The 27,226-nt window shown below is 43.5% G+C and overlaps 1 protein-coding gene across 10 annotated transcripts in view; it reads right to left on the reverse strand.

The window, feature by feature from the left end:
* SYN3 (synapsin III) overlaps positions 1-27,226 on the reverse strand; it is a 566,272-nt gene that overhangs the window by 511,743 nt on the left and 27,303 nt on the right. For 2 of the 10 annotated variants that reach the window (XM_055105956.2, XM_055105955.2), the window contains exon 1: positions 6,379-8,579. The exons of 6 other annotated variants lie outside the window; for them this stretch is intronic. The gene's annotated coding sequence lies outside the window, so the exon portion shown is untranslated. Of the gene's footprint in view, positions 1-6,378; positions 8,580-27,226 lie in introns of those variants that run through there. 2 more of the 10 variants (XM_055105954.2, XM_055105953.2) reach the window with 1 other exon arrangement.

The following is a 27,226-nucleotide window of genomic DNA, read 5'->3' on the forward strand; positions in this document are numbered from 1 at the left end:
TGCAGTGGCACGATCTTGGCTCATTGCAACCTCTACCTCCCAGATTCAAGTGATTCTCCTGCCTCAGCCTCCCAAGTAGCTGGGATTACAGGCACCCACCACCACGCCCACCTAATTATTGTATTTTTAGTAGAGATGAGGTTTCACCATGTTGGCCATGCTGGTCTCAAACTCCTGGCCTCAAGTGATCTGCCTGCTTTGGCCTCCCAAAGTGCTGGGATCACAGGCATGAGCCACTGTGCCCAGCCAGTATTTTTATTGCAGTAAAAGTTACTTAAGATTGAAATGCACAGTTCTTAGGTATACACTTCTTTGAGTTTTGATAAATGTATATACTGGTATAATGTTTATTATATTTCTACACCTCAGAAAGTTCTTTTGTACCCCTTCTGGTCCCTCCACATCTCCTAACAGGCAAATACTCTTCTGATGCATGTCACCATTTATTAATTTTACCTGTTCTTGAACTTCATATAAATGTAATCAAATATATTATGCTTTTGTTAATAACTGCTTCCCTCAATGGTTCTGAGATGTAATACGTTGTATAGCAGTCATTCTATTTTTAAAATCACTGAATACCATTCTACTGGATGGATAAACCACAAATTGCTACTCCATTCTCCTGTTGATAAAAATTTGAGGTCAGGCATGGTGGCTAACACCTGTAATCCCAGAACTTTGGGAAGCTGAAGTGGGCAGATCACTTGAAGCCAGGAGTTTGAGACCAGCCTGGCCAACAAGGCAAAACTCTCTCTCTACTAAAAGTAAAAATAACTTTTTTTTAAAAAAAGCTGGGTGTGGTGTTGTGGGACTGTACGCCCAGCTACTGGGGAGGCTGAGGCACGAGAATCGCTTGAACCCAGGAGGTGGAGGTTGCAGTGAGCCAAGATCACGTCACTGCACTCCAGCCTGGGTGACAGAGTAAGACTTTATCTCAAAAAAAAAAAAAAAGAGAGAGAGAAAAGAAAAAGAAAGAAAAAAGAAAAATAAAATCGGAAATGTTTGCAGTTTTCAGAAATTATGCATAAATTGCTGCAAGAAATTTTTATTTAAGTCTTTTTGTGGGGCTAGATAGATGATGAATGGATGGATGGATAAATTGAGAAGTAGATCTTTTCTTTGGGAAAACACCTAGGAGTTAATTTGTTGGGTCATGGGGTAAGTGTATGTCTAACTTAGTAAGAAACTGTCAAAAAGTTTCCCATAGTGATTGTTTGATTTTGCACAGTCCATTTGAGAGTTCCCGTTCCTCCATATCCTTTCTCACATTTGGTTGTCATCTTTTTCATCTTACCCATTCTAGTGGGTGTAGCATAGTATCTTATTGTGTTTTAAATTTATTTTGTCTGATATTTAATGAGATTGAACAAGTTTCATGGGTTTACTGGCCAGTGACATATCTTCTTTTGTGGATATCTATTCAAATCTTTGGCCCATTTCTAAAAGGTGGGTTGTTTATCTTTTTATTTTTGATTTGTAGGAGTTCTTTATACATTCTAGATACAAGTCCTTTCTCAGATATGTACATTGTAAATATTTTCTACCATTCTGTGGCTTGCTGCTTCATTTCCTTCATGAGCAGAAGTATGGCAGAATAAAACAACTCTTAAAAAAGTGAATTGTTTATTTGAGATAAAAGCATCCCAATAAGAAAAAAAAATTATACTATAGGATGAGATCACACTTCTATATTTTGGGTACTGGGAATACTTTACATATCCTTTCATATATACGTATCTAAACACACACACACACACATATATGCATATAATATAAATATAATACATATATAAAGTCTATTATATATATCTGCAGATGTTTTGATAAACAGAAACTTTTATTTTTATGAAACCTAATTTATCAAATTTTTCATTTATGGTTAGTGTTTCTGTGTCTGTTCTTAAAAATCTCTGCCAGGCTGGGCGTGGTGGCTCACGCCTGTAATCCCAGCATTTTGGGAGGTCAAGGTGGGTGGATCACCTGAGGTCTGCAGTTCGAGACCAGCCTGACCAACATGGAGAAACCCCGTCTCTACTAAAAATACAAAATTAGCTGGGCATGGTGGTGTATGCCTGTAATCCCAGCTACTCGGGAGGCTGAGGCAGGAGAATCACTTGAACCTGGGAGGCGGAGGTTGTGGTGAGCCAGGATCGCATCATTGCACTTCAGCCTGGGCAAAAGGAGCAAAACTCTGTCCCCCCCCCAAAAAAAAAAAATCTGCCAACCCCAAGATCACAATCATACCATCCTACAGTGTCTTGTAGAAGCTTTATAGTTCTAGCTTTTCTGTTGAGGTCGGGGATCCATCTAAACTTGATTTTTGAGTGGTATGAAGTAGGGTATGAAGTTCATTTTCAGCCCCGTTCATTTATCCAGGTTGCCAGCACCATTTATGAAAGTATTTTTCTCCCACTAAATTGCTTTGGTGGCCTTGTTGGCACCAATTGGCTGTACATGTGTGGGCCTACTTCTGGACTATGTTTAATATGCTCCATTGATCTCTCTGTCTATTCTTACATTTATTGATTGCTATGGCTTTCCAGAAAGTTTTAAAATCAGGTAAAGTGAGTCCTCCAACTTAAATTTTCTGTCTCAAGATTGTCTTAGATATCCTAGGTCCTATTTTCATATGCATTTTAAAATCAACTTTTATGAAAAAGTCTGTTGGAATATTGTTCGAGATTGCATAGACTGAGTAGAATTGTCACTGAACAATATTGGGTTCTCTATGAACACAGTAGACCCCTCTACTCAGAAATTTTTTTGTGATTTTCAATATAGAGATCTCGCATACATTTTGCTAAATTTATTCCTATTTTGTTTGGGGTTTTTTGCATGTTTTTAAAATGACACTGTTTTCTAAATTTCACTTTCCATTTGTTTGCGCTAGTATAATATTATTTTCAATATACTGACATGCTCAATTCAAGTATTGTTGCTACTAGTTGTTTACAGATTCCTTAATACTTTCTTTTTAAATAATGTCATCTATAAATAGAGATCTTTACTTCCTTCTTTCTAATCTGAATGCCTTTTACTAATTTCCCTTATCTGACTGTCCTAGCTAGGACCTCCAATATTGAACAGAAATCATGAAAACACACACCTTACCTTGTTCCGAATCTTAGGGGGGAAACACTCAGTATCTCACCATTAATGTGGTGTTAACTAGAGGTTTTTGGTAAATCCACTTTATTAGATTCAGGCAGTTCTCTTCTATTATTATTTGGATGAGAGTTCTTATCATTTGGGAGTTGAATTTGCCAAGTGATTTACTAAATCTATTGAGAGGATTATATGTTTTTGAAACCATTTATTTGCTTAACAATGTGGTAAATTACACTGATTGATTTTTAAATGTTAAACCAAACTTGCATTCCTGGGATAAACCCCACTTGATCATAGCGTATTACCATTTTTATATATTGGTGGATTCAATCTGATAATATTTTGCTATTTTTGTGTCTATGTTCATGACAAAAAAACATTGGTCTGTGGTTTTATTTTTTGGCAATGTTTTTGCTAGGTTTTGGTATCAGGGTAATGTTAACCTCACAAAATAGGTTGGGAAGCATTCCCTCCTTTTCTATTTTCTGAAAGAGTCTGTGTAATATTGTGTTTTTTTTCTTAAATTATTGGCAGAATTCAACAGTGAAACCATCTGGGGTTGGTTTTTCTTTGTTGGAAAGTTTTTAATAATGAATTCAATCTCTTTTATAAAGCTATTCATATTTTGTTTTTCTTTTTATCTCAATTTTGACAATATGTGATTTCGAGCATTTTGTCCATTTCATCTTGGTTGTGAAACTTACTGATAAAGTTGTTCATAACATATCCTTTCTGTAGGATCTTATGATTCCTCCTGATATTCCTGATATTGGTAATTTGCTTTTTCTCTCTTTTTGACTGATCCATGTTGCTAAGAATTTATAAATTGTATTACTCTTGCAGGGCACCAACTTGCATGCAGCCTTTTCAATTTCTCCATTGTTTGTTTTCTATTTCACTTATTTCTGTTTTTTATTACTTCCTTTCTTCTCCTTACTTTTGGTTTAAGTTTAATTTGCTGTTCTGTTTTCTAGAGCCTTGAACTGGAAACACAGATCATTAAATTTAAACTTTTTTTCCCCAATATAAGTATTTAAAGCAATGTGCTTCCCTCCCAGAAATTCTGACGTATTTTCATTATCATTCATTTTAAATTATTCTGTTTATCCCTTATAATTTTTTGACCCATGTATTACTAAAACATGCATTTAATTTTCAAATTTCAGTGCTTTTTAATTATTGTCTTGTTAATGCTTTTAATATAATTCATTTGTGATTCTTGAACACAGTCTATAAGGTTTTAAACCTTTGCCGTTCATTAAGATTAATTTTATGGTTCAATACAGTCTACCTTGATGAATGTTCCAGATGCACTTGGAAAGAATGCATATTTTGTGGTTGCTGGGTGTTAATGCTCTACAAATATTACTTAGACTGCTTTCAAGTCCAATTCCCCAGGTAGCTGACACTCCCATGGTGACTTGCAAGCAGGAAGTTTATTAGGCAGTGCTTCCATCTATGCTCAACAACTGTGGGCAGGAATGAAAAGCAGATTTGGGCTGAGAGACAGACAGATCCATCACAGGTTCAACAGAGGTGCCAGTTGATTTTAGTGGGCACATGGACCTGGGGCATCTCTTTAGATGTCCTCATTTTCCAGCCACTCTGTGAGCTTATACTCTGCCCCCTGATTTGTCAAACCAGCAAAGCTGCAGCTCTCCACTTGAGTTCCAGCTGCTCCATGCCAGGTGGCATGGGAAGAGCCACCTAAATGTATATTTCACTAAGTGGGTGTGGTTTTCCTTCCTTCAAGGGTCAAATCCTGTCCACCTCCTGTCTATTTTTTGTTTTTCTCCAGCAACCTCAAATCGTTTTAAATATTTTTTCCAAAGTTTATCATTATCATCTGTGAGAGGGTGAGAGGTTTAGTTCAACTTAGGCTACGCCGTCATTACTGGAACTAAGCCTCTTCCATTTTTCAAATACCAGATGGAAAAGTTAAAATGTTAGGGTTGAAGGGATCTTAGAGTTTATTTAACAATTCCTTCTTCAGGAACTCTGGTCAACCTTCCATTGATATGAATTCCCTGGCTTTGAAAAAAATCACCTCTTACAATCTTTTGACCTACTCCAATGTTAGTCAAAGGCTTCTCAGGTAACTTCTGCCCACTACAGGCCCCAGTGGAACTTACAGGCTGGCAAAGGGAGGCCAATCATGAACATGCAAACAAACATTTATGGTTTAGGGTAAGTGCAAGTAAACAATACACAGAGTGTGGTCATCGAAATTCACTTGGGGCAGGACTTTTGCAGAGAGGATGGTTAGAGAAGGCCTCTCTGAGAAAGTTACTTTTAAAAATTTCATTTTCAATTGACAAGCAATAATTATATGTATTTCTGTGATGTTTTGCTATGTTTACATTATGGAATGATTAAGTCAAGCTAATTAACAAATCTAACATCTCACACACATCATTTTCTGTGGAAAAAAACATTTAAAATCTACTCTTTTAGCAATTTTGAAATATACAATGCATTATTTATAATGCATTATAGTGACTGCAAAGTCATTATTCTGTGCAAAAGATCACAAGGGCTTATCTCTCATAACTGAAACTTTGTACTCTCTGACTGACATGTCCGCTTTCCCCATTCAGCCCTCTCTCCAGCCTTAGGCAACCACATTCTACTCTCAACTTCTATGAGTTCAATGGTTTTAGATGCCACTTACAAGTGAGATCATGTGGTATTTGTCTTTCTGTCCCTGGCTTATCTCACTTAGCATAATGTTCTTCAAGTTCATCCATGTTGTAGCAAATAGCAGAATTTTCCCCTCCTTTTTTTTTGGTCTGAGATGGGGTCTCACTCTGTTGCCCAGGCTGGAGTGCAGTGGTGTGATCATAGCTCACTGCAGCCTCAACCTCCCAGGCTTAAGTGACTCTCCCACCTCGGCCTCCAGAGTAGCTGGGACTACAGACGTGTACTAAGATGACCAGCTAGTTAAAAAAAAAAAAAAAAAAATTAGGGGGCGGGGCTCTCACTAAGTTGCCTAGGCTGGTCTCGAGCTTCTGGCCTCAAGCAATTCTCCTGCTTCGAATCCCAAAGTGCTGCGATTACATGCATAAGCCAGTGGGTCCTAGCTTCCCCCTCCTTTTAAGGCTGAATGGTATTCCATCGTGTATATATATACCACATTTACTTTATCCATTCCTCTGATGATGGGCACCTAGGTTAGTTCCATATCTTAGCTACTGGGTATAATGCTGCAATGAACCTGGGAGTGCAGATAGCTCTGATAAATTGATTTCAATATATTTGGATACATACCCAGAAGTGAGCCTGCTGGATCATATGGTAGTTCTATTTTTAGTTTTCTGAGGAACCTCCATGCCGTTTTCCATAATGGCCGTATTAATTTACATTCCCGCCGGACAGGGTGGCTCACGCCTGTAATCCCAGCACTTCAGGAGGCCGAGGTGGTCGGATCACCTGAGGTCCAGAGTTGGAGACCAGCCTGACCAACATGGAGAAACCCCGTCTCTACTAAAAATATAATATTAGCCAGGCGTGGTGGCAGGTGCCTGTAGCACCAGCTACTCGGGGGGCTGAGGCAGGAGAACCGCTTGAACCCAGGAGGCGGGAGTTGCGGTGAGCCGAAATCGCGCCATTGCACTCAAGCCTGGGCAACAACAGCAAAACTCCGTCTCAAAAAAGCCAGCTTCGCAGTCGAAGGACAGAGTCGTAGAAGCGGTCGAGGCTTTTACGGCTCCGGCGTGCCGGAAAGTGCGTGAGTGGAAGGTGCTTGAGTGCCGCCACCCGGGAGTTTTGTTCCGTTTCCGGGATCCTGGGGTCTGGAGGCGAAGTATGTTATGCATAAAAGTGGATAATTTACATGATAAATGAAAATGGCCAATTCTTTAAGAGGATAAGTATTAAATCTTTATAAAAATCTGCTGTATCTTGATGAAACCCCGTCTCTACTAAAAGTACAAAAAAATTAGCCGGGCGTGGTGGCGGGCGCCTGTAGTCCCAGTTACTGGGGAGGCTGAGGCAGGAGAATGGCGTGAACCCGGGGGGCGGAGGTTGCAGTGAGCCGAGATGGCGCCACAGCACTCCAGCCTGGGCGACAGAGTGAGGCTCCGTCTCAAAAAAAAAAAAAAAAATCTACTGTATCTTGGACGAGACTATCCAAAAGGAGCAGACTATTTTAAAAGGCGTTTGAACAACATTTTCCTTAAAAACAAAGACGTGAAGAATCCAGAGAAGATCAAAGAACTTACTGTACAGGGCGAATTTGTAATGAAAGAGCTAGAAGCCTTATATTTCTTTAGGAAATACAAAGCTATGAAACAACGCTGTTATTCAGATACCAACAAAAACTAATTGATCCTTACTACTTTAATTTAGCTGACAACCAGTGCCAGCTGTTTATGTACACCAGCTATTGTAAAATAATTCTAACTTAAAATGGGAAGATATACATGTTGTGTAAAAAAATCCCTGAGCTGCCCTACTGAACTAAATAGGTTTCAACTTCTGTTCATACTGAGAGATTTATCAGCAACTTTATGCTCACTTTTTATACAAAGATAGCAATTTAGCTATACTACCGATTATAAATTAATGAGCACCGAATTTTGAATGAAAATATAATACACTTAATCTTGTAACTTAATAGGACTTAGCCAATTATTTTTAGCTTATTTTTCCATTTTACTGACAAGAGAATGCCATATACTGAACATTTAATAGGCAAAATAATTTCTTTTTTTTTTTTTTTTTAAGACAGTTACACTCTTGTTGCCCAGGCTGGAGCGCAATGGCACCATCTCGGCTCACTGCAACCACCACCTCCTAGGTTGAAGTGATTCTCCTGCCTCAGCCTCCCAAAGTAGCTGGGATTACAGGCGCCCGCCACCACGCCCAGCTAATTTTTTTTGTATTTTTAGTTGAGACGGGGTTTCACCATTTTGGCCAGACTGGTCTTGAACTCCTGACCTCAGGTGATCCACTCGCCTCGGCCTCCCAAAGTGCTGGGATTACAGGCGTGAGCCACCGCGCCCAGCCGCAAAATAATTTCTTACACACTTGTTTCTCTTAACTTTTGAAAGGAATCCCTTATTTTTTTCCCCAGTTTGGTACATTAACAGCACATATTCAAGGTTCACTACAAAACAAAGCAGTTCCTGGTAATGATTTAAATGTAGTTATAGAAATAATAATATGTATGGAGTCATTCCTGCTGAACTTGAAATAGCCTTCTGGTGACAGGCATTACATACATAACTATTCAATTATTTCCATTATTAATGTTGCTGCTGCTACCTTTGGGCCTGAAACCAAGTCACCTGTTGTGTATCAATTAGCTTCTTTGATAAAAGGAAATAAATAATGACATTCTATTATTTTATCATAAAGACAAAAAATTTACATTCCCACTCATGGTGCACAAGTTTTCCCTTTTCTTTACACTCGCTCCAACACTTGTATCTGACATCTTTCTGATAATAGCCATTCTAACAGGTGTGAGGTGAGATCTCATTATGGTTTTAATTTGCATTTCCCTGATGATTAGTAATAATGAGCATTTTTTTCATGTATCTGTTAGCCACTTGTATGTCTTCTTTTGAGAAATGTCTATTTGGTTTCCTTGCCCATTTTTTGATTGGATTATTTATTTTCTTGTTATAGAGTTGTTTGAATTCCTTATATATTTTGGATATTAGCCCCTTATCAGATGTATGGTTTGCAAATATTTTCTCCCAGTCTCTGGGCTGCATCTTTATTCATTGCTTCTTTGCTGTGCAGAAGCTTTTTAGTTTGATGCAATTCCATTTGTTTATTTTTGCTTTTGCTGCCTGTGCTTTTGGAGACACTTGGACAATGTCCAAGAAATAATTGCCCAGACCAATGTCATGGAATTTTCCCCCTTTCTTTTCTTTTAGTAGTTTTATAGTTTCAGGTCTTATATTTAAGTCTTTAATCCATTTTGAGGTGTTTTTTTGTATGATGTGAGATAGGGGTCCAACTTCACTCCTCTGCCTACGGATATCCAATTTTCCCAACATCACTTATGAAGAGACTGTCTTGTCTCCATTGTGTGTTCTTGTCACCTTTGTCAAATTTCAATTGATTGTAAGTGTGTGGGTTTATTTCTGGGATCTCTTTGCTGTTCTGTTGGTCATTGTGTATTTGTCAGTACCATGTTGTTTTGATTACTATAGCTTTGTAATCGATTTCAAGTGCCTCCAGCTTTCTTCTTTTGTCTCAAAATTGCTTTGACTATTCAGATTCTTTTGTGGTTCTATACAAATTTTAGGATTTTTTTATTTCCATGAAAAATGACATTGGAATTTTGATAGGGATTGCATTGAATCTGCAGATCATTTTGGTTAGTACGGACATATAATTCTTCCAATCCATGAACACGGGATACATTTCCATTTATTTGTGTCACTTACAATTTCTTTCACCAATGTTTTATAGTTTCCAGTAAGAAGGTCTTTCACCTCCTTGGTTAAATTTACTCCTAAGCATTTCATTTTTTGGTGCTATTGTGAATGAAATTGATTTCTTAAGTTCCTTAGCAGTTAGTTTGTTGTTAGTGTAAAAAAATGCTACTGATTTTTGCGTGTTGATTTCGCACCCTGCAACTTCACTGAATTTGTTTATCGATTCTAACAGGTTTTTTTTTTTTTTGTAGAATCTTTAGGATTTTCTATATTTAAGATCATGTCATCAGCAAACAGAGACAATTTCACTTCTTTCAGGAGTGATCTTTAGGCTGAAACATAAAGGATGGGGAGAGAGAAGTGTATAAGCAAAGGCACTAAGGTAGGAAAAAGCAAGGCACATTTGAAGAACAGAAGGATGGCCAGCTCCATCAGGAAGTTAGAACAAGATTCTTATAAGAGAAGGTTTAGAAAAGCAGAGAGCGGTCAGATCATGAAGGGCCATGTTGAAATCAATTTTGATTTGAAGCCAATTGTGAAAGTAAGCCATTGGAGGGTTAGAGACAAGAGGGATATCTGGTCTACCTGGCCACTGTGTACAAATAGACCTACAGGATGTGTCTATGAAAGGAGCCAGACAGGTTAGAAGGCCGTTGTAGTCATTTTGGTCCACAGATGTGAAAGTGGGGAGCTGGATTATGTAATATTCAAGGTCTTTTCCTCTTGAATCATTAGGACAGGACACAGGATATCGCTCCAATGCCAAACTTAATCTGATGGCAAGACAAGGTGCGGATGAGAGGGATTCTGGTGAAAGCCTAGGAAAAGACAGGAAGGCAGGGAAGACAGGCTGGGATAGAACCCAGTAGGCCCCGTGGGTACCCAGCCCCATGCTGCCCTAGCACTAACCACTAGAGGGCAGGAGTGACCAGACCAGACAGAAAAAGAGACTTTATAAGGCAAGTTTGCAAGCTTACTTCTTGGAGGCTGTGGCATGAAGGAAAACTTCACTGGGAAAGGTTAAATAAAGGATGAAAGACTTTCCATACTTGATGGTGAAGCCAGAGCCAGAAGTAAGGTGAAAATCATAAGGATACGTTTTGCATCAAAGCAGGAGGAATGAGAGCCGCCCCACAGCGGCAACAGCTACTTTGAGAAGAGATGAGCCACTGATCAGCCTGGACAGGAGAGTGGACATGTCTGCTTGGGTGACTCATTGACACCCCAAACTTCTTTCCTTGCTCACCCTCAGATGAGTTTATGCACCTGGGTTCCCCACTTCCGGAACCCTGTGACCCATCCACTCACTGAGACCTGAACCTAAGTCTCACACTTTGCTCCTCCTTAACCCTGGTGAGTTTCAGCCGCTCAATCTCCAAGTCCTGTCAACTCTGTCTCCACTAACATCGTCAGCATCTTCCCCTCCTCTCCATCATTCCTACCATAGACTTGGTTCACGTGCTGCTAAAGCTCTCTCCCCTTGCCTATTACAACAGCCTCCTAATCAGCTCCCTCCCTCTAAGCTCAGTCATTCAGTCAACTTTCCACAGAGCAGAGAGAAGAGAGCTTTCCAAACTACAACCCTAACCAGAGGAAGCCCCCTCGTGACTTTCCACATATCCCTAGGATAAAGGACACACTGTAACCCAGAAATACCTTAATCATTGCCATCTTCTTCAAGGTTTTCCTTGCTACTTTGGCCATGCAGGATGAAACTCTTCTAATGAGTCATGCTCTTCCAAAAGTCCATATCCTTTGTATATACTTTTCCCTCTGCCCGGAATACTGCACTTATTCTCCTTTTCCTTCACTGCCTGGATACCTAGAGAGGCCATGAAACCTGGAACTGGGAGCACAGGTTTCAAAGGCAGACAGACTCTGGTTCCAATCCCAGCTCTGCCACTTACTCATGTAATATCTATGAGAGTTGGGGTGGCTTATTCAACCTCCGTGCCTCAGTTTCCTCATCTGTAAAACAGGAATAAAAAAATAATGGCTACTTTACAAATTGATATGAACACTGAATGAGATACCTGATGTGACACAGTGCAAGGCCTGACATGTCAGGCACTACATGTACTAGCTCCTGCTGTTATTTATGTATTACAATTGATTTTCTTGTTGTTGTTTGTTTTTGGTTTTGCTTTTGTTTTTGAGACTGGGTCTAGGCTGGAGTGCAGTCGCACGATCTTGGCTCACTGCATCCTTCCGCCTCAGCCCCCCAGGTAGCTGGGACTACAGGCACGTGCCACCACCCCCAGCTAATGTTTGTATTTTTTGTAGAGGAGGGGTTTCACCATGTTTCTCAGGCTGGTCTTCAACTCCTGAGTTCAAGTGCTTGGATTGTAGGCATGAGCCACCACGCCCAGCCCCATTGCTTATTCTTAGCAATCCACATGAAGCTACTGGGAAGATCAAATGAAAGAATGCACAGACTTGCTTTTGAAATAATGAATGATTATACAAATAATAGTAATGAAACATCGTTTTTAGTAGTGGTATCTTTACAATATCATCAGGATGCAGAATTGTTATTCCTGACTTCAACCATCCCTGAGAGTCATTAATGCTTAGAGACTCTGAACACAGAGGCCCCACAGTCACATAGACGCCCCAAAGCATTTAACCAAACACCTTCAGATTTAATTCCTCCAGAGGAGAAGTATTCAGTTGAATAGTTAACCATGGAAACGTGTTTGTTCCCATAGACCCAATCCTAGGAAAATGGAGAAAGTGGTGAGGTTTATTTCTGGATCCTGTACCTCTTTCAAAACCCATCTTCCTCACTTCTTCTTCTTCTCAATACCTCACCCCTAAGATCAGATCTCTTGGCAGGACCTTGTCATTGGAGCCTCTAATTCAGAGAAGCCTCAGGACATAGGAGATGGGGTATTTAAGAATAAGAGAGGGTGTCTGAAGAGGAGGACAGGCCAGATGCCCAGCCCAGAGTACCAGCACCTCAATACAATCACACTATTAAAATGATTCTTCCAATGGTATAAGGTATAAGGCCTGAAAGCAATCTTTTTGCTCAGTCTTTAAGATTCAATGAGGTGACTCTAATGATGATACTTTGGGCACCATGAGAAGCAAAAGGGGAGAAATTTCTTTTGCAAGATTGGGTCATACAAAAGGCCAACCTATACCACTTTGAAAACAAATCCTATATAAAAGGGACTCTTCAAGTGCAAGCCCCCTCCCAAACCCAGGCTAAGGACTACAATGGCCTCAGCACTCTGGTGCTGGACACAGGTAGACAGAGGCAGTAAGCTTGAAGGTTAAGTTCATGGATCCGGGGACCAGGTTGCTTGGGTTCCAATCCCAATTTTGCTATCTACCACCTACAAAGCCTCGAGAAAATTACTTAGCCTCTCTGTGCCTCAGTTTTCTTATCTGCAAAATGGGTATAATAGTACCTACCTCATAGAGTTCCTGCAACTTAATATATGCCAAGTATCTAAAACAGTGCTTGGCACATGGTAAACCATCTGTGTCAGCTGCTATTATTATTCCGATTTTTTTTTAGACAATGTGTTTCCCTTTGCCAGAAAGTCTGACAGTGTGGTTAGTTTGGAAGGCAACACGGCAGGTGCAGTATTTATATGAGAATGAGCTTTGGCATGGATCTGACTTTGAGCCCCACCTCTGCCTCTTGCAGCTCAGTGACATCTAAGTCACGGGTTCTTCATCTGCAAAGTGGGGATACCAATACCCTGCCCTTCCTACTTCACAGGTCTTTGAGCAGACCAAAATCAAGTGCACTAAAGTGCTTTTCCAAATGTTTATTTTTTAAGTTAACATAGAATAAAATAGACTTTGGGGTTGTATAGTTCTATGAGTTTTAGCACATTCAGGGAACCACCACTACCAAGATATGGAAGAGTTCCATCACCCCCCCATACGATTGCTTTTTAATCTTGATGACATAGTGTTTCACAGCCTAACACCTGGCTCTCCTACAATGGTACATTAGGTAAGAAATATTCAAGGCCTGGCACATTTCTTAGATAACAAAGAAAGAAGATGAATTCCAGTGATTGAACTTCCTGTGCCTTAGTTGCCTTTGCACTGTCTGTTCCTTCATCTGGAACTCTCTGTCTACAGACACATGCGTGGCCCACCTACCTCTCCCTCAGGTCCTGCTGAAATGTCACCTTCTCAGTGAGGCCTCCCCTCTGACTGCCACTGTCTGGCACTTTGGATCCTACTTGTTCTTTTTTTCCATAGCATGCACCATCTTCTATAAACTATATACTGTAACTTATTTTTTTTTTTTGCTTATTCTTCATTTTCTGTTCCCTTTCATAGAATGTAAGCTCCCCAGGGAGAGAGACCATTGTCTGACTTGTCCACTGATGTACTCTAAGCACCTAGAACAGTGCCTAGCACATAGTAGAGGTTCAATATATATTTGTTAAGTAAACCTGTTTAAAACAACAAGGATGAAGTTAAACTATCTTCACTTGTTGTTTGGGAAGATTAAATCTGTGATTATACAAAAGAAAGCAGCTGTCACAGTGCCTGACACATAAACCTAAGTTGAACGAAAATTGGAATAATGCAAAGGACTGACTGATTCTCCCTGTCCCCCATGTAAACACAACACGGCTTATAAATTCTCCACTCGATGAGGGCTAAAACAATTTTTTTCCTTCCCTATTAGGAATCAGTATTTAGGTAATTAATCCTGAAATGCTAAAATCCCCTCTGCACAAGCAGAAAATTTTAAAATTCATGGAGACAACATAACCTGGGCTTTAGCAATGTATTAATGAGCATAAGCAGTGAAGTCTAGGGACAGGCTGAGAACTCCGTAGACTGTGTCACTCCAGCTGCAAAGCTAAAAGATGCTTAACTTCCTGAAGAGCAGGTCCAACATGCACCTGCTGAGGAAGCAGCTCCATCCTGCTCCTTTCTCACACACAGACCTGCCGGCCCTTTTGACCCCAAAGCTCTTTTCCAGCCACATCAACAGGAAAACATGCACTGTCTTTGATGAGTTCAAATCCACCCACACAGGCCTTGATCTCCTGTGGGTAGCATCATTGTTCTCATGAGTGGGACACCATGGGTCCCCAGTCAAGGAGAATTTGGGCTTTGGAAACAGGATTTGTAGGTGAGTGAGCACAAACAACTCCCTCCTCTGGTTGGAGAACACCCCAGGGTGTCAGGAAATTTTGTGGGAGAGGGTCTCCTCGAAGTCATGAGAGGAGACGAGATTCTTCCATTTATTTGCAACCACTCCCACAAACTGAAATATATTCAAATACAGAAATGCCAAAACAAGGTCCCAAAAAATTTTCATGTAAATGAACACTTACCTTTAGCAAATTAAAGCATTTAACCTCCTGAGATTATAAGGTAACAATAACTGAATTTTCCAAAAAATATTCACAGGATTTATTTACAAACAGAATTTATAGAGCCCTACAGGCAGCACTAGCCAGGACTTGGGCCCAAGCTTTGAATTATCTAATAATCATGCTGGATTGCCTCTAGCTTATCAGGACCCTCATCTGAAGGTCATGTCAAAAATCTAAGTGGCCAGGCATGGTGGCTCATGCCTGTAATCCCACCACTTTGAGAGGCCAAGGCAGGAGGATTGCTTGAGTCCACGAGTTTGAGACCAGCTTGGGAAACAGAGGGAGACCCTGCCTGATGTGGTTTGGCTCCGTGTCCCCACCCAAATCTTACTTGAACTGTGAAAATCCCCACGTGTCATGGGAGGGACCCAGTGGGAGGTAACTGAATCATGGGGGCAGGTCTTTCCCACGCTGTTCTTGTGGTAGTGAATAAGTCTCATGAGATATGATGGTTTTATAAAAGGGGAGTTCCCTTGCACACACTTTCTTGCCTGCTGCTATGAAAGACATGCCTTTGCTCTCCCTTGACCTTCCACCACGATTGTGAGGCCTCCCCAGCCATGTGGAACTGGAAGTTCATTAAACCCCTTTCCTTTATAAATTACACAGTTTCAAGTAATCTTTATTGGCAGCAGGAGAATGGACTAATACACAGTCTCCACAAAAAAATCAAAAAGTTTGCCATGGGTGGTGACACATGCCTGTGGTCTCAGCAACTCAGGAGGCTGAGGTGGGAGGATTGCTTGAGCCTGGGAGGTTGAGGCTGCAGTGAGTCATGATTGTGTCTCTGCACAATCTGCATGATTCTGAACACTCTGGGTCACAGTGAGACGCTGTCTCAAACAAACAGAATCCAAATGGAAGCCCTTGATAAGCTGAGGTCTGGAGCTCAAGTGTCACCTGGGCCCCTCTGTGATTGTTGCTCCAGATGAACCCTTCAAAATAAATTTCAATGATTTTTAGCAATGCTCACCTACTCTAAAATCAATCATATATGTATTCTAGTCTATCTCACAATATTATTTCTGGACTTTTTGGTTCCAAACTGAAGCTGGAGAGGTGTCCACCTTGGTGATCATCTAGAACGCTGGCCTCTCTGGGCTAGATCCTCTCCTGAGTGTGGACACATACCATACGTTCCCTGAGCAAGGAAGGCGCTCTCTCAATGACAGCTCTTCCCATGGGCAGCAATGTCTGCCGGGCACAGCCTCCTTCTCTTTTGTGGCATGACTAGGTCTTGTTGTTTCTCAGAACTCAACTCTGTATCAATCATTCAGAATGGCTTTCCTGACCACCCACCAGCACCCTCCAGACTGGGTATGGTGGAGTGGATTTCCAGTGTTCTTAGAGGCCACTCTTGAGCTTCTTTCCATCACAGACCTATGGCTTTTTTAATGTAAGTATCAAACTCTAATATGCGCCCATATCATCTGGGGAACTTTCTAACCAATACAAATTCCCAGGCTTCCTCTCCAGAGGCTCTGATTCCACAAGCTGGAAAAGTAGTAGCCTGGAATCTGCATGTGATCAAGCTCTCTAAATGACCCAAATGATTCACTGCAGCTGGTCTTGATCTCCAAAATGGGACACTTGTCCCCTAGGGATTTCCAAGATGGTACATTGGAGTACAGGGAAAAATGGTTAGCACTTTCATTCCAATCTTTGATCTCACCCTTAAATTTCTTTTTGGCATGTACATTTTATGGACACAATATATTAGTAAAGTATTGTCAATCTTAAAAGACACTAGAGAAAAGTCTCTCTAGCTATGTTGGGTTTGTCCTGGAATACAATAAAGATTACAATCCGGAATGCATGAAATGACAAGCCACCAGTGCACTCAATGAGGGAAGGATAAAGGGGAGCTTTTATAGCAATGAGAGATTTACATAAGCTGCTTAGAAAGACAGTTCATTGGTTCCAGAGGCTGTTGTTAGTTCGTTGGGGGAGATGCCGTTACTGGGCAAGTGTTCTTCCGAGAACATCTTATCTGAATTACTGCAGTCCGAAAGAATGTCGAGTGATTTGTCAAAGCAGGAGATGTGTGAAGGACGTGAAAGTGATTTTAGAAAGTCCTTGAAAACAGTTCTCATCTCAGACAGGTAAGTATGAGTCTCCTCTCCTTTCTGGCCCCATTTTGTCTGAGTCTGACAAAAATTATTTTGGTGGGTGCAGTGGCTCATGCCTGTAATCCCAACACTTTGGGAGGCCGAGGTGGGTGGATCACTAGGTCAGGAGTTCAAGACCAGCCTGGCCAGCATGGTGAAACCTGGTCTCTACTGCCAGGCGTGGTGGCTCACGCCTGTAATCCCAGCACTTTGGAAGGCCGAGACGGGTGGTCATGAGGTCAGGAGTTCGAGACCAGCCTGGCCAATATGGGAAAACCCCGTCTCTACTAAAAATACAAAAATTAGCCAGGCGTGGTGGTGCATGCCTGTAGTCCCAGCTACTTGGGAGGCTGAGGCAGGAGAATCGCTTGAACCCGGGAGGTGGAGGTTGCGCCACTGCACTCCAGGGTGACAGTGGAAGACTCTGTATCAAAAAAAAAAAAAGAAAGCTGGTCTCTACTAAAAATACAAAAATTAGCTGGGCATGGTGGCAGGTGCCTGTAATCCCAGCTACTCGGGAGGCTGAGGCAGGAGAATCGCTTGAACCCGGGATGCCGAGGCTGCAGTGAGCTGAGATCGCACCACTGGGTGACAACCTGGGTGACAGAGCAAGACTCTGTCTGAAAAAAAAAAAAAAAAAAAAGATTTCATCCTGGTATCTGCAACTTTCTCAGTATTCATGATTTATAAATAAATATGCTTATGTTGGGGAGGGCAATTTACAGTTTGAATTATTAGCCACAATTCTTCATCAGCCCCCAAGGTCTACAGTTTGCCAAGTGAGTTTTCAGTTCTCCCAGTAGAAGCTGAGTGACTCTCCTGCCCACTGACTTTGGGTAGTCATGTGACTGCACCAGGCCCCATCATGTGACCAGTTTTGATTGATCAGGGGAGCCTTGATAGTGACCAGTTTTGAACCATGAGCCAAAGAGACGTCCCATGTTTCTACTTGCCCTCTTGCACCTCTGTCACTGCCATGAGAAAAGCATGTCCTGGCTGTCCCACGAATCCAAGGAGCAAGTGAGAGGAGACCTGGACTCAAGCTGCACCTTAGAGCCAACTAGATGGCTGCATCTTAGAGCCCAGCCAAGAAGAGTCAACTCCCAGCCAACCTGAAGGCACATGAGCAAAACAAATGCCTTTCATTCATGCCATCGGGGGTCTGTGTTGTTTATTACAGTAACTCCTGATAGTGAACATTGGTTCAGATCTCAGGCTTGCTGACGGTGTATCTGTATTTCAGCTTTGAACCCATAGCCCCTTGTAGGCCCTTAGTTAATAACAGAATAAATGGAGGTTTTCTCCATTTTCTGGGAAAATTCTGATTGATACTCTCTGTGGCCCTGTCTGAAAGGGTTGATGATCAACTCACTTTTCCAAAACCAGCCACCAGGACTAAGGCTCCTGGAGTGCTCCAGATCACCTTTTTTGCCAGTCAGACTCAGAGCTTGACGTCCAATTGTACCCTGGGCTGTTGCATTATCTTCAAGTCAAAATACTACACCCTATTACCCAAAAAATACAGTATCTGAGTGAACCAAGGGCTGACCTTAGCCTGGGTTCCTCATTTTCCTTTGACCAGTTGGGCTCTCTATGAAGCCAGTTCCCAGTAATCCGGTGAGTCCCAGTGTCTAGGCTCTGCCTTGAATCTCACTCCTTGACTGGGGTCCTGTTGCCCCTGGGAGGACCAACTCCCCAACTCCTAGTTCCCAGAGCTATGGCTGCCATGCCCATCGACCTGGTTGGGAACCCACACCCTAGCCATTTCCAGAATCAGGGCTGAAAATGCTCCCTCAATCCCTGACAAAGAAAACCCAGAAAGCATTGGTATCCTGATGTTGTTGAGAAAACGTTGGCAACTGTGTACTGCACAAACTCCATCTTTTCTGTTTTTATCCCATTAGAAAAGGGCACTTCACCAGAGGCTCGTTCTTGGGAACTCCATCTTTCTTTCCTTCTTCCCTTCTTTATTTTCTTTCCTTCTTCCCTTCTGCCTCCCTTCTTTATTTTCCTCCTTCTTGGTTCTGTATCTTCCATTTCTCCATTAAATCAGAGCTGCTTTTTCAGGAACTAAATTTGAATCTGAAACAGACTTGAGAGTTGATGTGATTTCTTACTCAATATAGAACTTCCCTCTATAGTGTTTCCAATGTCAAATTCATTGCTGTCATTTACTGAGGACCTATAAAGTGCAAAACACTCTGATATATATCTATCTACATATATATATATATATATGACGTATATATTCTAATTCAGGTATTAACTAGAATCTGTCATGTAGGTATTATCATTTCCTTTAAACAAACAAAATGAAAACTTCAGGCCGGGCACGGTGACTCACGCCTGTAATCCCAGCACTTTGGGAGTCAGAAGCAGGCAGATCGCCTGAGGTCAAGAGTTTGAGACCAGCCTGGCCAACATGGTGAAACCCCATCTCTGCTAAAAATACAAAAATTAGCCGGGCATGGTGGCTCACGCCTGTAATTGCAGCTACTCCAGAGGCTGAGGCATGAGAATCACTTGAACCCAGGAGGTAGAGTTTGCAGTGAGCCGAGATTGCACCACTGCACTCCAGCCTGGGTGACAGAGTGAGACTCTGAAAAAAGAAAGAAAGAGAGAAAGAAGGAAAGACAGACAGACAAAGAGAGAGAGAGAGAGAAAGAAAAGAAAGAAAAAGAAAGAAAAGAAAGAAAGAGAAAGAAAGAGAGAGAGAGAAAGAAAACTTCACAGGGGTTAAGTTCCTCATCCAAGATCAAATAGTAGGTCAGTGGCAAAAGCAGAGCTCACTTCACACATTGTTGTGCTGAAAATTCTCAACTAGAATCTTCAGAGGATCCAGTTCAACAACTTCATTTCATCAGTGAAGAGACAAAGAGCTGAGCAAAGAGAGATGAGTTTTATTGAACGTTGGTTCATTTCATCCTCATAACAACCTTATGAGATGTACAAATACAAACGCTTATCAACACTCTTTGCATCTAACAGACGTGAAGGCTGAGGCACAGGGAGATGAAGTGCCTTCCCCAAGGCTGTGTGTCTAGTTCAGTGGTGGAGCTGGGATTCAAACCCAAGCAGTCTAGGTCCTGGGTCCAGTTTTAATCACGGAATGTTGCCTTCCCGGGACACATACCAGATCAGAAGCAGACAAGGACAGAGCAGAGAGGAATCCCAGCCTGTGGTTTCCACAGCCTGCCCTTTCCCCTCCAGCACACTGGCTCCAGTCTCATCATCAGTGAGGAGCACAAGTGGAAATCCAATTCCACATAAGTGGAGGGAGCAGAGAGTGGGACAGCCTCAGGATTTCCCTGGATTTATCATAGCTCCTTCCTCCTCAGCACCTAGCCCCGAAGCCATCTGTGGGGAATGCTAATGCGCACCAGCTTCAGAGAAGGCCGTGCTGCTGGCCTTTCATGTGACTTAGGGGAAGGCTGAGGATGCAGCTGCCCGCACAGCCAGCAAAGCATTTGAATTGCTGCTGCCCAGCAAAAGGCAGATCATCTTTCCAGGGCAACCCCGGCCCAGATTTATAGCCTGTAATTTCCAGTCTCCAGGCTGGATGATCCATGACGCTTGCTGGGCAGAGGAAGGGATTAAGCAGCAAGGAGGGGCTGGTACAGCCCACTAGGAAGTATAATAAGAACCATAATGGTGGTGGTGGTGGTGGTGGTGGTGGTGGTGGTGGTGGTGGTGGTGGTGGTGTTGCTACCATTAACTGAGCCTCTTTTAAGAATCAGGCACTGTGGCCGGCACGGTGGCTCACGCCTGTAATCCCAGCACTTTGGGAGGCCAAGGCGGGTGGATCACGAGGTCAGGAGATTGAGACCATCCTGGCTAAGACAGTGAAACCCCGTCTCTACTAAAAATACAAAAAACTAGCCGGGCGTGGTGGCGGGCGCCTGTAGTCCCAGCTACTCGGGAGGCTGAGGCAAGAGAATGGTGTAAACCCGGGAGGCAGAGCTTGCAGTGAGCCAAGATCCCGCCACAGCACTCCAGCCTGGGTGACAGAGCGAGACTCTGTCTCAAAAAAAAAAAAAAAAAAAAGAATCAGGCACTGCTCAGACAGTCCCTAGATGATCCCCAACTCTCACGACAACCCTGGCCAGGAAGTCAGGAAGTGCTATCACCTCATTTTACTGATGAGGACACTGAGGTCCAAAGATGACTTTTTTTTTTTTTTTTTTAAGAGACAGGGTCTCACTTTGTTGCCCCGGCTGGAGTGCAGTGGTACAATCTTAGCTCACTCTAACCTCAAACTCCTTGGCTTAAGCAATCCTCCTGCCTTAGCCTACCAAGTAGTCAAGACTACAAGTACAGGCCACCACCTCCAACTTTTTTAATGTTTATTTTTATTTTTGTAGAGACAAGGCCTTGCTATGTTGCCCAGGCTGGTCTGGAACTCCTGGCCTCAAGAAATCCTCCCACCTCAACCTCCCAAAGCGCTGGGATTACAGGTGTGAGCCACCATGCCCAACCCTAAAAATGATAAATAACTTACTTATGGTCACTCAACTTGTATACAATAATTACAGCTCTGTCAGGCACTGCTCTGACCCTGAACTCATGCCATCCTCCCTCCAGCCTTAGGAGGTAGGTGTGCTGGTATTACTCTCCCTTACAGATGTGGACATTGAAGCCCAAAATGACACAACTAGTAAGTGTCAGAGCTGTCATTCAAACCCAGGCTCTCTGGCTCTGGTGGTCACAGTCCTAACCACTAAGCAGCACTTTCCCTCCATGGTATTAGGATTACAACCCAGCTCTGACTGAGTCCAGGCCCTACGGATTTTCCATTACATCATCGAGCCTTGGGTCCCCAGGAGCCTGGAATCTGTCTTCTTGGGCTTCAAACTTAGCTCAGTTATACAGAGGCACTTATAGCTCCATTCCCCACGCCCTGACCCTCACACAGCAGGTTCACGTCTCTGTTCCCTCTCTTGGCATGCCCTTCCCTACGTTTTCCTACTTTCTTCGGTTGGCTGTTTTTGACTCATCCTCACTCGGCTCATCACCTCCTCTAGGAAGGCTTCCCTGACGTGAGGTGGTCTGTGTTCCTGAAGTTCCCTGTGCAAACCCATCACTGTGGGTTTGGGGGAAAGGTACCAAGTCTGGCTTTGGACTCTGAGTTGGAGGCAGTTGGAGGCAGCAGCAGGCAGGGCCAGGCACCCCGTCAATGAGAGATGCCTGCGCTGCCAAGATCTGGGAACCAGACCTGACTCCACAAGCCGCTCCTTTCTGCTGGAGAAGAAAACACATGGTGCCAAATAAATGCCCTCCTTCCTAGAGACAAAGGGGACCTTCTGGATGCCTTGCTTAGGCCTGTGATATGCGTGAAGTGCAAAGGAAGGCACCGAAATGAGGGGAAAACACCAGTCATCTGAAACACCTGGAGGAAGCTATTGACAGGGGAGGGAGAGCCAGATACATAGAGACAGAGAAGAGAGAGAGGCTGAGACAGACACAGAGAGACAGATATAGAGAGACTGTGACAGAGACACAGAGAGATAAGGCAGAGAGATACAAAGAGACCCACAGAGAAACGGAAAAAATATATAGAGACTGAGAGATAGAGACAGAGAGAGAGAGAGACAGAGAGAGATAGATAAAAATAGACACCGAGAGACAGAGAAACTTATATAGAGACTGATAGAGACAGAGAGAGAGAGAGATACAGAGAGAGACAGAGAGATCAACACAAAGAGACCCACAGAGAAACAGATACACAGAGACTGAGATAGAGACAGAGACAGAGACACAGAGAGAGAGGTAGAGACAGATAGACAGAAACAGACCCCCAGAGAGAGAGAAACAGATACAGAGAGACAGAGAGATAGTGACGGAGATAGAGAGACAGAGATACATAGAGACAAATAGAGAGTGATAGAGACAGACAAAGATATATAGAGATACAGAGACAGAGAGACAGATATACATAGACAGACACAGAGAGATAGAGACAAACAGAGACATAGAGAAACAGATAGAGACAGAGAGACCCAGGCACAGAGAACAGGCCCTGCTGAGCACCAGCTGTGGAAGTGGCAGCACTCAGTCTTACCACCTTCAGTTGCCCACGGCCCCCTGCCTAAGGCAGGGCAGATGGCCAGCTGGGCAGTGCTTCTGGTGGCTGAGTGCTGCCCTATTGAGTAATTGGGTGAGTTCCCTCTGGAAAGCAGAGAAAGCAAAGTGAATAGGTGTCTGAAACTCATCACATCCAAGACAGAACTCCTGGGGTCCTGCCACCTCCACTGCAAACTGCTCCTCTCCCACCCTCCTCATCTCAGGAAATGACCCCACTAGGTGTTCAAACTAGAAATGTAGGAGTCTTCTAGGATTCCTCCCTTCCTCTCACCTCCCAGACCCCGACCACCACCAACCCTTATCTTTAAAACAGCCCCGGAATCCATCTCCTTTCAACTCCCTGGTTATCACTGGGAGCCAAGCCACCGACATCTCCCCACTGGACAAAGGCAGCTCTCCTTTGGTTTCCTGCCTCCCCACGGGTTCTCCCTGTTTACTCTTCACAGGCAGCTGCCCCTTTCTAATCCTTCTGTGTCCCCCTGTCCTTTGGGTAATTCAAGCTTCCTTCACAGCCTGAGGGCCCTCTTCCCCTTCTCATTTTCCACATCCGAGCTGTCCTTTCTCTTCTCAAATAAGCCAACCCCATTCCCCCAGCACCCCTGTCCCCCACGCCCTTCTCAGGTCTGTAAACCAAAATTAAAATCCTAAGCCCCCAAGCAACTGGCTGGATCCTTTCTTGGCCAAGAGGACCCCAGAGAAACCTGAAAAACTGAATTCCTGGCTGTGATGGGAAGGGAGGCCAGAAGTGTCCCATTCCAGGCCCTCCCTTTTGGAGTTTAGGCACAATGGACCAACATTAATGTTGAAAAAGAGATCATTGGCCAGGCATGGAGGATCACGCCTGTCATCCCGGCACTTTAAGAGGCTCGAGGCAGATGGATCACCTGAGGTCAGGAGTTCGAGACCAGCCTGGCCAACATAGTGAAACCCCATCTCTACTAAAAATACAAAAATTAGCAGGGTGTGGTGGCGGGCGCCTGTAGTCCCAGCTACTCAGAAGGCTAAGGCACGAGAACTGCTTGAACTTGAGAGGCAGTGGTTGCAGTGACCTGAGTCTGTGCCACTGTACTCTAACCTGGGTGATAGAGCAAGGCTCTGTCTTTAAAAAAAAAAATGCTGGGCATGGTGGCTCACACCTGTAATCCCAGCACTTAGGGAGGCTGAAGCAGGTGGATCACATGAGGTCAGGTGTTCGAGACCAGCCTGGCCAACATGGCGAAACTCTGTCTCTACTAAAAATACAAAAATTAGCTGGGCCTGGTGGTGGGCACCTGTAATAGCTACTTGGGAGGCTGAGGCAGGAGAATTGCTTGAACCTGAGAGACGAAGGTTGCAATAAGCTGAGATCGCGCCACTGCACTCCAGCCTGGGTGACAGAGCAAGACTCCATCTCAAAAAAAAAAAAAAAAAAAATTAAAAAGATCATTAGACTAACAAAATTTTAGTCTTTGTGACAATAAGGTACCAAATTATAAACAAGACCTGAGGCCACACAAGGCAAACATTAAGTCATGCCCTGCAAACCATAAAATCCTGTTAAATTTTTTTTAAAATTCATCCCATATAAGGTAGCTTACTTTCCAACCTGACTCTGGTGTCTTTACTGAAGCATTCCTTTAAGCCTTTAGACAAAGCTGGACTCTTTCAACCAATTGCCAACTAAAGAATCTCTAAAACCCATCTATGATTTGTAAGCACCCCAACACCACCCGCCCCAGCTTCAAGATGTACTGCTTTTTTGTGCCGAATCAATGTATACCTTCCATGTGTTGATTTATGATTTTACTTATATTTCCTGTTTCCATGAAATGTATGAAACCAAACTGTAACCTGATGGCCTCAGGCACACGTTCTCAGGGCCTCTCGACTGCTCTCTAGGCCTAGGTCACCCATGTGTGCTCAGAATAAACTTTTTTTTTTTTTGAGATGGAGTTTCGCTCTTGTTGCTGAGGCCGGAGAGCAATGGTGTGACCTCAGCTCACTGCAACCTCGGCCTCCCACGTAGCTAGGACTACAGGCACCCACCACCACGCCCAGCTAATTTTTTGTATTTTTAGTAGAGACGGGGTTTCACCATGTTGGCCGGCTTTCACCATGTTGGCCAGGCTGATCTCGAACTCCTGACTTCAGGTGATCCACCCACCTCCGCCTCCCAAAGTGCTGGGATTACAGGCATGAGCCACCAGGCCCAGCCCAGAATAAACTTCTTTAAAATATGTTGTAGAGCTTGGTTTTCTTGCTCACAGGCCTTTGCACCGGCTGTTCCCCTGCCTGGAATGTTCTTTCCTTGCTCCCTCCTTGTCATTTTGGTCCCACCCCAATGTCACCTCATCAGAGTTCTGTTGTAACCCCCAGCACCTCTCACCCTTAACTACGCACTTCTTCCATTATCCCACGGTATTTTCTGTTTAGCCAGAAGGGCTTTATTTCCTGTCAGACTCCCCCATGGAATGGCCTGGGACCCTTCTCACTCAGCCCCCTAGTCTCAGTGCCTCACCCAGGGCCTGCACACAGAACTCACAAGGGGCCAATGTCTTGGGGGACTCTGTGTGTCCAGGAGGTCATGGGCTCTGGGCTGGTAGAAACAGTTTCTGGGAGAGAGATTCCTGTGGAATAATAGCACTGCGCACTGTGGCACTCCTGCTCCAGCCTCTGCAACTCTGATTAGCCAACGGGGAGACTAGGTGCAGACGAGGGAACAGACTTGTCCAGGGTCACTCAGCCAAGCAGATGCAAGGCCAAAGCCACAACACAGGTCTCCAAGGTACAATGATCACAATTAAAAACCATCACAATTAGCCAGGCACGGTGGTTCACGCCTATAATCCCAGCACTTTGGGAGGCTGAGGCGGGTGGATCACCTGAGGTTGGGAGTTCAACATCAGCCTGGCCAACACAATGAAACCCCCATCTCTACTAAAAGTACAAAAATTAGCCCGGTGTGATGGTGCACACCTGTAATCCCAGCTACTCGGGAGGCTGAGGCAAGAGAATCACTTGAACCCAGGAGGCGGAGGTTGCAGTGAGTCGAGATTGTGCCACTGCTCTCCAACCTAGGTGACAGAGCAAGACTCTGTGTTAAAAAAAAACACACACACAATTAAAAGACAAGTTCTCAGGATATCTGTGTGTACTTCTTTCTTTCTTTCTTTCTTTCTTTCTTTCTTTCTTTCTTTCTTTCTTTCTTTCTTTCTTTCTTTCTTTCTTTCTTTCTTTCTTTCTTTCTTTCGAGACAGAGTCTTGCTCTGTTGTCTAGGCTGGAGTGCAGTGGCACGATCTTGACTCACTGCAACCTCCGCCTCCTGGGTTCAAGCAATTCTCCTACCTCAGCCTCCCGAGTAGCTGGGATTACAGGTGCCCATCGCCACACCCCCAGCTAATTTTTATATTTTAGTAGAGACGGGGTTTCACCATGTTGGCCAGGTTGGTCTTAAACTCCTGACCTTGTGATCTGCCCACCTCGGCCTCCCAAAGTGCTGGGATTACAGGGGTGAGCCACCACGCCCGGCCAGTATGTACTACTTTCTAGCGACTCACTTCACCCTCTCTCCAGACGGGGAGCATTTTTCTCCTAAATAACTAAATAATAAGAACAACCATCATGTGGCTGTTTACTCAAGCACTGAGCAAATTACAAGCACCATATCATCATTCCTCACACAACCCCGTAAAGCAAAAACTATTTTTAACCCCATTTTACGCATGAGGAAACCGAAGCTCAGGGGGCTTCAGCAACTTGCAGAACATCATGCACCAGGGAAGAGGCAAATCTTGCCTTTGGATCTGTCTAGTCTATCTCGAGATGCAGCCCTTCAACCACTATGATATCCTGGTCTGCTGCCCGGCCCTTGTGTCTCCTCTCCTGGTGCCAAGATCAATAGGGTTCTCTTTGATACCTGATGCCTTCTGGGCAGGACTCTGTGGCAGCCACTGCAGTGCCCTTCACCTTGGAGAGCCCAATCTGGTCACTGGCTCAGAAAATTCCATAAATAGCAGGCTCAGTGGCAAGTATGGGGACACGTTCCCCATTTGTAGGCTAGCAACAGGCAGCTTTACTGCTGGAGGAAAGGAGTGGGGTGGGCATATTGTCACTAAAGGAAGCTGGGCGGTCACCAGCACTGGCTTGCTATGCGACAGTAACAATAATAATGATGACGATGATAGTAATAAT

The sequence above is a fragment of the Pan paniscus genome, chromosome 23, assembly GCF_029289425.2.
Source record: "Pan paniscus chromosome 23, NHGRI_mPanPan1-v2.0_pri, whole genome shotgun sequence".
NCBI classification, from domain to species: domain Eukaryota; kingdom Metazoa; phylum Chordata; class Mammalia; order Primates; family Hominidae; genus Pan; species Pan paniscus.